This window comes from Phocoena phocoena, chromosome 19 (assembly GCF_963924675.1).
Source record: "Phocoena phocoena chromosome 19, mPhoPho1.1, whole genome shotgun sequence".
Taxonomy (NCBI): domain Eukaryota; kingdom Metazoa; phylum Chordata; class Mammalia; order Artiodactyla; family Phocoenidae; genus Phocoena; species Phocoena phocoena.
The window spans coordinates 39256850-39266849 of record NC_089237.1 but is presented as its reverse complement, the minus strand read 5'-3'; the positions used below and the strand labels follow the sequence as shown (position 1 = coordinate 39266849).

Below are 10000 nucleotides of genomic sequence, written 5' to 3'. Positions count from 1 at the left end.
CCACAGCTCCCTCCGGCAGAAGCCCCGCCTCCGCCGTGTCGCCGCGGCCTGGTGCGGGAGCGGGATCGAGGGCCGGGGCCGCTTCTCCGGGCCTGCCGGCCACCAGGGGCGGGCTCCTGAGCTCGGCGGGTGGTGTGCGGGCAAAGGTGGCCTTGCCGGGGCTGAGGGGCCGTGGCGACGCAATGGTGGCTCCCAGTGGCTTCGGGTCAGCTGCTGTCGGGCAGCAGGGCCGGCCCGGGCTGCGGCCGGGCTGCGCCTAGCGCCGCGTGGGCGGGCAGGGGCGATGCCCCAGGGACCGCGGGCCCCGGGCCCCGAAGCCTCCGGGGCCACGTCCCTGTGAGCGACGTGCGGGATGTTGGGCGGGGCGCCAAGCGCCGAAGGGTTTGCTGGGTCACGCCCGCCCTCGGCTGGGAGGTGGTGGCCAAACCCTCCGCCACCGCCCGATACACGAGACGTCCGTTCCCCCTGCCTGGGCGGGCGGCGGGGTCCCGCCGGGGCGGGCTGACCGCCGGGCTGGCTGGCCCTAAGGCGCCAGCGCCAGCGCAACTGGGCCTCAAGAGGCAGCCCGCGGTCCCCGCCCCCGTCTACGGCCATACCACCCTGAACGCGCCCGATCTCGTCTGATCTCGGAAGCTAAGCAGGGTCGGGCCTGGTTAGTACTTGGATGGGAGACCGCCTGGGAATACCGGGTGCTGTAGGCTTTTTGCCTCCCGCTCCGCCTTCTCCTTTACTCGCCCGCGGGCGGTGGCCGCCGGCTCCGCCCCCGCCGGGCCCCGCTGCAGGCCCCACCTCCTCAGGCCCCTCTCACCACGGCGCGCGCGCGTGTGTGTGTGTGTGTGTGTGTGCGTGCGCGCGCGCGCGGGTGCGCCGGAGGGGCCGCTCCCCGCCGGCACGGCCGGCCGGGCGGCCAGAAGGCGGCCCCAGAAGGCAGCCGCACCCCGGAGGCTCCCGGGGTGGCTGGCCCGGACCAGAATCCGCCGCGGGCCCGGTTGCCGTCCTTTCGGCCAGCGAGCCCCTCGACCTGCACCTGGCCGCCCCCACTGGCGCCCAGCCCCGCTGCCGCCACCTGTGCGCCGGTGTGTCCCGCCACAGCTCCCTCCGGCAGAAGCCCCGCCTCCGCCGTGTCGCCGCGGCCGGGTGCGGGAGCGGGATCGAGGGCCGGGGCCGCTTCCCCGGGCCTGCCGGCCACCAGGGGCGGGCTCCTGAGCTCGGCGGGTGGTGTGCGGGCAAAGGTGGCCTTGCCGGGGCTGAGGGGCCGTGGCGACGCAATGGTGGCTCCCAGTGGCTTCGGGTCAGCTGCTGTCGGGCAGCAGGGCCGGCCCGGGCTGCGGCCGGGCTGCGCCTAGCGCCGCGTGGGCGGGCAGGGGCGATGCCCCAGGGACCGCGGGCCCCGGGCCCCGAAGCCTCCGGGGCCACGTCCCTGTGAGCGACGTGCGGGATGTTGGGCGGGGCGCCAAGCGCCGAAGGGTTTGCTGGGTCACGCCCGCCCTCGGCTGGGAGGTGGTGGCCAAACCCTCCGCCACCGCCCGATACACGAGACGTCCGTTCCCCCTGCCTGGGCGGGCGGCGGGGTCCCGCCGGGGCGGGCTGACCGCCGGGCTGGCTGGCCCTAAGGCGCCAGCGCCAGCGCAACTGGGCCTCAAGAGGCAGCCCGCGGTCCCCGCCCCCGTCTACGGCCATACCACCCTGAACGCGCCCGATCTCGTCTGATCTCGGAAGCTAAGCAGGGTCGGGCCTGGTTAGTACTTGGATGGGAGACCGCCTGGGAATACCGGGTGCTGTAGGCTTTTTGCCTCCCGCTCCGCCTTCTCCTTTACTCGCCCGCGGGCGGTGGCCGCCGGCTCCGCCCCCGCCGGGCCCCGCTGCAGGCCCCACCTCCTCAGGCCCCTCCCACCACGGCGCGCGCGCGTGTGTGTGTGTGTGTGTGTGTGTGTGCGTGCGCGCGCGCGCGGGTGCGCCGGAGGGGCCGCTCCCCGCCGGCACGGCCGGCCGGGCGGCCAGAAGGCGGCCCCAGAAGGCAGCCGCACCCCGGACGCTCCCGGGGTGGCTGGCCCGGACCCAGAATCCGCCGCGGGCCCGGTTGCCGTCCTTTCGGCCAGCGAGCCCCTCGACCTGCACCTGGCCGCCCCCACTGGCGCCCAGCCCCGCTGCCGCCACCTGTGCGCCGGTGTGTCCCGCCACAGCTCCCTCCGGCAGAAGCCCCGCCTCCGCCGTGTCGCCGCGGCCGGGTGCGGGAGCGGGATCGAGGGCCGGGGCCGCTTCCCCGGGCCTGCCGGCCACCAGGGGCGGGCTCCTGAGCTCGGCGGGTGGTGTGCGGGCAAAGGTGGCCTTGCCGGGGCTGAGGGGCCGTGGCGACGCAATGGTGGCTCCCAGTGGCTTCGGGTCAGCTGCTGTCGGGCAGCAGGGCCGGCCCGGGCTGCGGCCGGGCTGCGCCTAGCGCCGCGTGGGCGGGCAGGGGCGATGCCCCAGGGACCGCGGGCCCCGGGCCCCGAAGCCTCCGGGGCCACGTCCCTGTGAGCGACGTGCGGGATGTTGGGCGGGGCGCCAAGCGCCGAAGGGTTTGCTGGGTCACGCCCGCCCTCGGCTGGGAGGTGGTGGCCAAACCCTCCGCCACCGCCCGATACACGAGACGTCCGTTCCCCCTGCCTGGGCGGGCGGCGGGGTCCCGCCGGGGCGGGCTGACCGCCGGGCTGGCTGGCCTTAAGGCGCCAGCGCCAGCGCAACTGGGCCTCAAGAGGCAGCCCGCGGGCCCCGCCCCCGTCTACGGCCATACCACCCTGAACGCGCCCGATCTCGTCTGATCTCGGAAGCTAAGCAGGGTCGGGCCTGGTTAGTACTTGGATGGGAGACCGCCTGGGAATACCGGGTGCTGTAGGCTTTTTGCCTCCCGCTCCGCCTTCTCCTTTACTAGCCCGCGGGCGGTGGCCGCCGGCTCCGCCCCCGCCGGGCCCCGCTGCAGGCCCCCACCTCCTCAGGCCCCTCCCACCACGGCGCGCGTGCGCCGGAGGGGCCGCTCCCCGCCGGCCCGGCCGGCCGGGCGGCCAGAAGGCGGCCCCGGAAGGCAGCCGCACCCCGGACGCTCCCGGGGTGGCTGGCCCGGACCCAGAATCCGCCGCGGGCCCGGTTGCCGTCCTTTCGGCCAGCGAGCCCCTCGACCTGCACCTGGCCGCCCCCACTGGCGCCCAGCCCCGCTGCCGCCACCTGTGCGCCGGTGTGTCCCGCCACAGCTCCCTCCGGCAGAAGCCCCGCCTCCGCCGTGTCGCCGCGGCCGGGTGCGGGAGCGGGATCGAGGGCCGGGGCCGCTCCCCCGGGCCTGCCGGCCACCAGGGGCGGGCTCCTGAGCTCGGCGGGTGGTGTGCGGGCAAAGGTGGCCTTGCCGGGGCTGAGGGGCCGTGGCGACGCAATGGTGGCTCCCAGTGGCTTCGGGCCAGCTGCTGTCGGGCAGCAGGGCCGGCCCGGGCTGCGGCCGGGCTGCGCCTAGCGCCGCGTGGGCGGGCAGGGGCGATGCCCCACGGACCGCGGGCCCCGGGCCCCGAAGCCTCCGGGGCCACGTCCCTGTGAGCGACGTGCGGGATGTTGGGCGGGGCGCCAAGCGCCGAAGGGTTTGCTGGGTCACGCCCGCCCTCGGCTGGGAGGTGGTGGCCAAACCCTCCGCCACCGCCCGATACACGAGACGTCCGTTCCCCCTGCCTGGGCGGGCGGCGGGGTCCCGCCGGGGCGGGCTGACCGCCGGGCTGGCTGGCCCTAAGGCGCCAGCGCCAGCGCAACTGGGCCTCAAGAGGCAGCCCGCGGTCCCCGCCCCCGTCTACGGCCATACCACCCTGAACGCGCCCGATCTCGTCTGATCTCGGAAGCTAAGCAGGGTCGGGCCTGGTTAGTACTTGGATGGGAGACCGCCTGGGAATACCGGGTGCTGTAGGCTTTTTGCCTCCCGCTCCGCCTTCTCCTTTACTCGCCCGCGGGCGGTGGCCGCCGGCTCCGCCCCCGCCGGGCCCCGCTGCAGGCCCCACCTCCTCAGGCCCCTCCCACCACGGCGCGCGCGCGTGTGTGTGTGTGTGTGTGTGTGTGTGCGTGCGCGCGCGCGCGGGTGCGCCGGAGGGGCCGCTCCCCGCCGGCACGGCCGGCCGGGCGGCCAGAAGGCGGCCCCAGAAGGCAGCCGCACCCCGGACGCTCCCGGGGTGGCTGGCCCGGACCCAGAATCCGCCGCGGGCCCGGTTGCCGTCCTTTCGTCCAGCGAGCCCCTCGACCTGCACCTGGCCGCCCCCACTGGCGCCCAGCCCCGCTGCCGCCACCTGTGCGCCGGTGTGTCCCGCCACAGCTCCCTCCGGCAGAAGCCCCGCCTCCGCCGTGTCGCCGCGGCCGGGTGCGGGAGCGGGATCGAGGGCCGGGGCCGCTTCCCCGGGCCTGCCGGCCACCAGGGGCGGGCTCCTGAGCTCGGCGGGTGGTGTGCGGGCAAAGGTGGCCTTGCCGGGGCTGAGGGGCCGTGGCGACGCAATGGTGGCTCCCAGTGGCTTCGGGTCAGCTGCTGTCGGGCAGCAGGGCCGGCCCGGGCTGCGGCCGGGCTGCGCCTAGCGCCGCGTGGGCGGGCAGGGGCGATGCCCCAGGGACCGCGGGCCCCGGGCCCCGAAGCCTCCGGGGCCACGTCCCTGTGAGCGACGTGCGGGATGTTGGGCGGGGCGCCAAGCGCCGAAGGGTTTGCTGGGTCACGCCCGCCCTCGGCTGGGAGGTGGTGGCCAAACCCTCCGCCACCGCCCGATACACGAGACGTCCGTTCCCCCTGCCTGGGCGGGCGGCGGGGTCCCGCCGGGGCGGGCTGACCGCCGGGCTGGCTGGCATTAAGGCGCCAGCGCCAGCGCAACTGGGCCTCAAGAGGCAGCCCGCGGGCCCCGCCCCCGTCTACGGCCATACCACCCTGAACGCGCCCGATCTCGTCTGATCTCGGAAGCTAAGCAGGGTCGGGCCTGGTTAGTACTTGGATGGGAGACCGCCTGGGAATACCGGGTGCTGTAGGCTTTTTGCCTCCCGCTCCGCCTTCTCCTTTACTAGCCCGCGGGCGGTGGCCGCCGGCTCCGCCCCCGCCGGGCCCCGCTGCAGGCCCCCACCTCCTCAGGCCCCTCCCACCACGGCGCGCGTGCGCCGGAGGGGCCGCTCCCCGCCGGCCCGGCCGGCCGGGCGGCCAGAAGGCGGCCCCGGAAGGCAGCCGCACCCCGGACGCTCCCGGGGTGGCTGGCCCGGACCCAGAATCCGCCGCGGGCCCGGTTGCCGTCCTTTCGGCCAGCGAGCCCCTCGACCTGCACCTGGCCGCCCCCACTGGCGCCCAGCCCCGCTGCCGCCACCTGTGCGCCGGTGTGTCCCGCCACAGCTCCCTCCGGCAGAAGCCCCGCCTCCGCCGTGTCGCCGCGGCCGGGTGCGGGAGCGGGATCGAGGGCCGGGGCCGCTCCCCCGGGCCTGCCGGCCACCAGGGGCGGGCTCCTGAGCTCGGCGGGTGGTGTGCGGGCAAAGGTGGCCTTGCCGGGGCTGAGGGGCCGTGGCGACGCAATGGTGGCTCCCAGTGGCTTCGGGCCAGCTGCTGTCGGGCAGCAGGGCCGGCCCGGGCTGCGGCCGGGCTGCGCCTAGCGCCGCGTGGGCGGGCAGGGGCGATGCCCCACGGACCGCGGGCCCCGGGCCCCGAAGCCTCCGGGGCCACGTCCCTGTGAGCGACGTGCGGGATGTTGGGCGGGGCGCCAAGCGCCGAAGGGTTTGCTGGGTCACGCCCGCCCTCGGCTGGGAGGTGGTGGCCAAACCCTCCGCCACCGCCCGATACACGAGACGTCCGTTCCCCCTGCCTGGGCGGGCGGCGGGGTCCCGCCGGGGCGGGCTGACCGCCGGGCTGGCTGGCCCTAAGGCGCCAGCGCCAGCGCAACTGGGCCTCAAGAGGCAGCCCGCGGTCCCCGCCCCCGTCTACGGCCATACCACCCTGAACGCGCCCGATCTCGTCTGATCTCGGAAGCTAAGCAGGGTCGGGCCTGGTTAGTACTTGGATGGGAGACCGCCTGGGAATACCGGGTGCTGTAGGCTTTTTGCCTCCCGCTCCGCCTTCTCCTTTACTCGCCCGCGGGCGGTGGCCGCCGGCTCCGCCCCCGCCGGGCCCCGCTGCAGGCCCCACCTCCTCAGGCCCCTCCCACCACGGCGCGCGCGCGCGTGTGTGTGTGTGTGTGTGTGTGTGTGCGTGCGCGCGCGCGCGGGTGCGCCGGAGGGGCCGCTCCCCGCCGGCACGGCCGGCCGGGCGGCCAGAAGGCGGCCCCAGAAGGCAGCCGCACCCCGGACGCTCCCGGGGTGGCTGGCCCGGACCCAGAATCCGCCGCGGGCCCGGTTGCCGTCCTTTCGGCCAGCGAGCCCCTCGACCTGCACCTGGCCGCCCCCACTGGCGCCCAGCCCCGCTGCCGCCACCTGTGCGCCGGTGTGTCCCGCCACAGCTCCCGCCGGCAGAAGCCCCGCCTCCGCCGTGTCGCCGCGGCCGGGTGCGGGAGCGGGATCGAGGGCCGGGGCCGCTTCCCCGGGCCTGCCGGCCACCAGGGGCGGGCTCCTGAGCTCGGCGGGTGGTGTGCGGGCAAAGGTGGCCTTGCCGGGGCTGAGGGGCCGTGGCGACGCAATGGTGGCTCCCAGTGGCTTCGGGCCAGCTGCTGTCGGGCAGCAGGCCCGGCCCGGGCTGCGGCCGGGCTGCGCCTAGCGCCGCGTGGGCGGGCAGGGGCGATGCCCCAGGGACCGCGGGCCCCGGGCCCCGAAGCCTCCGGGGCCACGTCCCTGTGAGCGACGTGCGGGATGTTGGGCGGGGCGCCAAGCGCCGAAGGGTTTGCTGGGTCACGCCCGCCCTCGGCTGGGAGGTGGTGGCCAAACCCTCCGCCACCGCCCGATACACGAGACGTCCGTTCCCCCTGCCTGGGCGGGCGGCGGGGTCCCGCCGGGGCGGGCTGACCGCCGGGCTGGCTGGCCCTAAGGCGCCAGCGCCAGCGCAACTGGGCCTCAAGAGGCAGCCCGCGGTCCCCGCCCCCGTCTATGGCCATACCACCCTGAACGCGCCCGATCTCGTCTGATCTCGGAAGCTAAGCAGGGTCGGGCCTGGTTAGTACTTGGATGGGAGACCGCCTGGGAATACCGGGTGCTGTAGGCTTTTTGCCTCCCGCTCCGCCTTCTCCTTTACTCGCCCGCGGGCGGTGGCCGCCGGCTCCGCCCCCGCCGGGCCCCGCTGCAGGCCCCACCTCCTCAGGCCCCTCCCAACACGGCGCGCGTGCGCCGGAGGGGCCGCTCCCCGCCGGCCCGGCCGGCCGGGCGGCCAGAAGGCGGCCCCGGAAGGCAGCCGCACCCCGGACGCTCCCGGGGTGGCTGGCCCGGACCCAGAATCCGCCGCGGGCCCGGTTGCCGTCCTTTCGGCCAGCGAGCCCCTCGACCTGCACCTGGCCGCCCCCACTGGCGCCCAGCCCCGCTGCCGCCACCTGTGCGCCGGTGTGTCCCGCCACAGCTCCCTCCGGCAGAAGCCCCGCCTCCGCCGTGTCGCCTCGGCCGGGTGCGGGAGCGGGATCGAGGGCCGGGGCCGCTTCCCCGGGCCTGCCGGCCACCAGGGGCGGGCTCCAGAGCTCGGCGGGTGGTGTGCGGGCAAGGGTGGCCTTGCCGGGGCTGAGGGGCCGTGGCGACGCAATGGTGGCTCCCAGTGGCTTCGGGCCAGCTGCTGTCGGGCAGCAGGGCCGGCCCGGGCTGCGGCCGGGCTGCGCCTAGCGCCGCGTGGGCGGGCAGGGGCGATGCCCCAGGGACCGCGGGCCCCGGGCCCCGAAGCCTCCGGGGCCACGTCCCTGTGAGCGACGTGCGGGATGTTGGGCGGGGCGCCAAGCGCCGAAGGGTTTGCTGGGTCACGCCGGTCCTCGGCTGGGAGGTGGTGGCCAAACCCTCCGCCACCGCCCGATACACGAGACGTCCGTTCCCCCTGCCTGGGCGGGCGGCGGGGTCCCGCCGGGGCGGGCTGACCGCCGGGCTGGCTGGCCCTAAGGCGCCAGCGCCAGCGCAACTGGGCCTCAAGAGGCAGCCCGCGGTCCCCGCCCCCGTCTACGGCCATACCACCCTGAACGCGCCCGATCTCGTCTGATCTCGGAAGCTAAGCAGGGTCGGGCCTGGTTAGTACTTGGATGGGAGACCGCCTGGGAATACCGGGTGCTGTAGGCTTTTTGCCTCCCGCTCCGCCTTCTCCTTTACTCGCCCGCGGGCGGTGGCCGCCGGCTCCGCCCCCGCCGGGCCCCGCTGCAGGCCCCACCTCCTCAGGCCCCTCCCAACACGGCGCGCGTGCGCCGGAGGGGCCGCTCCCCGCCGGCCCGGCCGGCCGGGCGGCCAGAAGGCGGCCCCGGAAGGCAGCCGCACCCCGGACGCTCCCGGGGTGGCTGGCCCGGACCCAGAATCCGCCGCGGGCCCGGTTGCCGTCCTTTCGGCCAGCGAGCCCCTCGACCTGCACCTGGCCGCCCCCACTGGCGCCCAGCCCCGCTGCCGCCACCTGTGCGCCGGTGTGTCCCGCCACAGCTCCCTCCGGCAGAAGCCCCGCCTCCGCCGTGTCGCCGCGGCCGGGTGCGGGAGCGGGATCGAGGGCCGGGGCCGCTTCCCCGGGCCTGCCGGCCACCAGGGGCGGGCTCCTGAGCTCGGCGGGTGGTGTGCGGGCAAAGGTGGCCTTGCCGGGGCTGAGGGGCCGTGGCGACGCAATGGTGGCTCCCAGTGGCTTCGGGTCAGCTGCTGTCGGGCAGCAGGGCCGGCCTGGGCTGCGGCCGGGCTGCGCCTAGCGCCGCGTGGGCGGGCAGGGGCGATGCCCCAGGGACCGCGGGCCCCGGGCCCCGAAGCCTCCGGGGCCACGTCCCTGTGAGCGACGTGCGGGATGTTGGGCGGGGCGCCAAGCGCCGAAGGGTTTGCTGGGTCACGCCCGCCCTCGGCTGGGAGGTGGTGGCCAAACCCTCCGCCACCGCCCGATACACGAGACGTCCGTTCCCCCTGCCTGGGCGGGCGGCGGGGTCCCCCCGGGGCGGGCTGACCGCCGGGCTGGCTGGCCCTAAGGCGCCAGCGCCAGCGCAACTGGGCCTCAAGAGGCAGCCCGCGGTCCCCGCCCCCGTCTACGGCCATACCACCCTGAACGCGCCCGATCTCGTCTGATCTCGGAAGCTAAGCAGGGTCGGGCCTGGTTAGTACTTGGATGGGAGACCGCCTGGGAATACCGGGTGCTGTAGGCTTTTTGCCTCCCGCTCCGCCTTCTCCTTTACTCGCCCGCGGGCGGTGGCCGCCGGCTCCGCCCCCGCCGGGCCCCGCTGCAGGCCCCACCTCCGCAGGCCCCTCTCACCACGGCGCGCGCGCGTGTGTGTGTGTGTGTGTGTGTGTGCGTGCGCGCGCGCGCGGGTGCGCCGGAGGGGCCGCTCCCCGCCGGCACGGCCGGCCGGGCGGCCAGAAGGCGGCCCCAGAAGGCAGCCGCACCCCGGAGGCTCCCGGGGTGGCTGGCCCGGACCAGAATCCGCCGCGGGCCCGGTTGCCGTCCTTTCGGCCAGCGAGCCCCTCGACCTGCACCTGGCCGCCCCCACTGGCGCCCAGCCCCGCTGCCGCCACCTGTGCGCCGGTGTGTCCCGCCACAGCTCCCTCCGGCAGAAGCCCCGCCTCCGCCGTGTCGCCGCGGCCGGGTGCGGGAGCGGGATCGAGGGCCGGGGCCGCTTCCCCGGGCCTGCCGGCCACCAGGGGCGGGCTCCTGAGCTCGGCGGGTGGTGTGCGGGCAAAGGTGGCCTTGCCGGGGCTGAGGGGCCGTGGCGACGCAATGGTGGCTCCCAGTGGCTTCGGGTCAGCTGCTGTCGGGCAGCAGGGCCGGCCCGGGCTGCGGCCGGGCTGCGCCTAGCGCCGCGTGGGCGGGCAGGGGCGATGCCCCAGGGACCGCGGGCCCCGGGCCCCGAAGCCTCCGGGGCCACGTCCCTGTGAGCGACGTGCGGGATGTTGGGCGGGGCGCCAAGCGCCG

General features: G+C 76.7%; 9 non-coding genes across 9 annotated transcripts; all 9 read left to right on the top strand.

The window, feature by feature from the left end:
* The first annotated feature begins 582 nt into the window (after positions 1 to 582).
* LOC136139633 (5S ribosomal RNA) lies at positions 583 to 701 on the top strand. The gene has a single exon (XR_010657151.1). It is a non-coding gene; the product is annotated as a 5S ribosomal RNA (ribosomal RNA).
* A 967-nt stretch (positions 702 to 1668) lies between these two features.
* Positions 1669 to 1787, top strand: LOC136139632 (5S ribosomal RNA). The gene has a single exon (XR_010657150.1). It is a non-coding gene; the product is annotated as a 5S ribosomal RNA (ribosomal RNA).
* Positions 1788 to 2759: 972 nt separating this feature from the next.
* Positions 2760 to 2878, top strand: LOC136139631 (5S ribosomal RNA). The gene has a single exon (XR_010657149.1). It is a non-coding gene; the product is annotated as a 5S ribosomal RNA (ribosomal RNA).
* Positions 2879 to 3803: 925 nt separating this feature from the next.
* Positions 3804 to 3922, top strand: LOC136139630 (5S ribosomal RNA). Its single transcript, XR_010657148.1, has one exon. It is a non-coding gene; the product is annotated as a 5S ribosomal RNA (ribosomal RNA).
* A 972-nt stretch (positions 3923 to 4894) lies between these two features.
* Positions 4895 to 5013, top strand: LOC136139628 (5S ribosomal RNA). The gene has a single exon (XR_010657146.1). It is a non-coding gene; the product is annotated as a 5S ribosomal RNA (ribosomal RNA).
* A 925-nt stretch (positions 5014 to 5938) lies between these two features.
* On the top strand, positions 5939 to 6057 carry LOC136139627 (5S ribosomal RNA). Its single transcript, XR_010657145.1, has one exon. It is a non-coding gene; the product is annotated as a 5S ribosomal RNA (ribosomal RNA).
* A 974-nt stretch (positions 6058 to 7031) lies between these two features.
* LOC136139434 (5S ribosomal RNA) lies at positions 7032 to 7150 on the top strand. The gene has a single exon (XR_010656971.1). It is a non-coding gene; the product is annotated as a 5S ribosomal RNA (ribosomal RNA).
* Positions 7151 to 8074: 924 nt separating this feature from the next.
* On the top strand, positions 8075 to 8193 carry LOC136139626 (5S ribosomal RNA). Its single transcript, XR_010657144.1, has one exon. It is a non-coding gene; the product is annotated as a 5S ribosomal RNA (ribosomal RNA).
* Positions 8194 to 9117: 924 nt separating this feature from the next.
* On the top strand, positions 9118 to 9236 carry LOC136139625 (5S ribosomal RNA). Its single transcript, XR_010657143.1, has one exon. It is a non-coding gene; the product is annotated as a 5S ribosomal RNA (ribosomal RNA).
* The last annotated feature ends 764 nt before the right edge of the window (positions 9237 to 10000 follow it).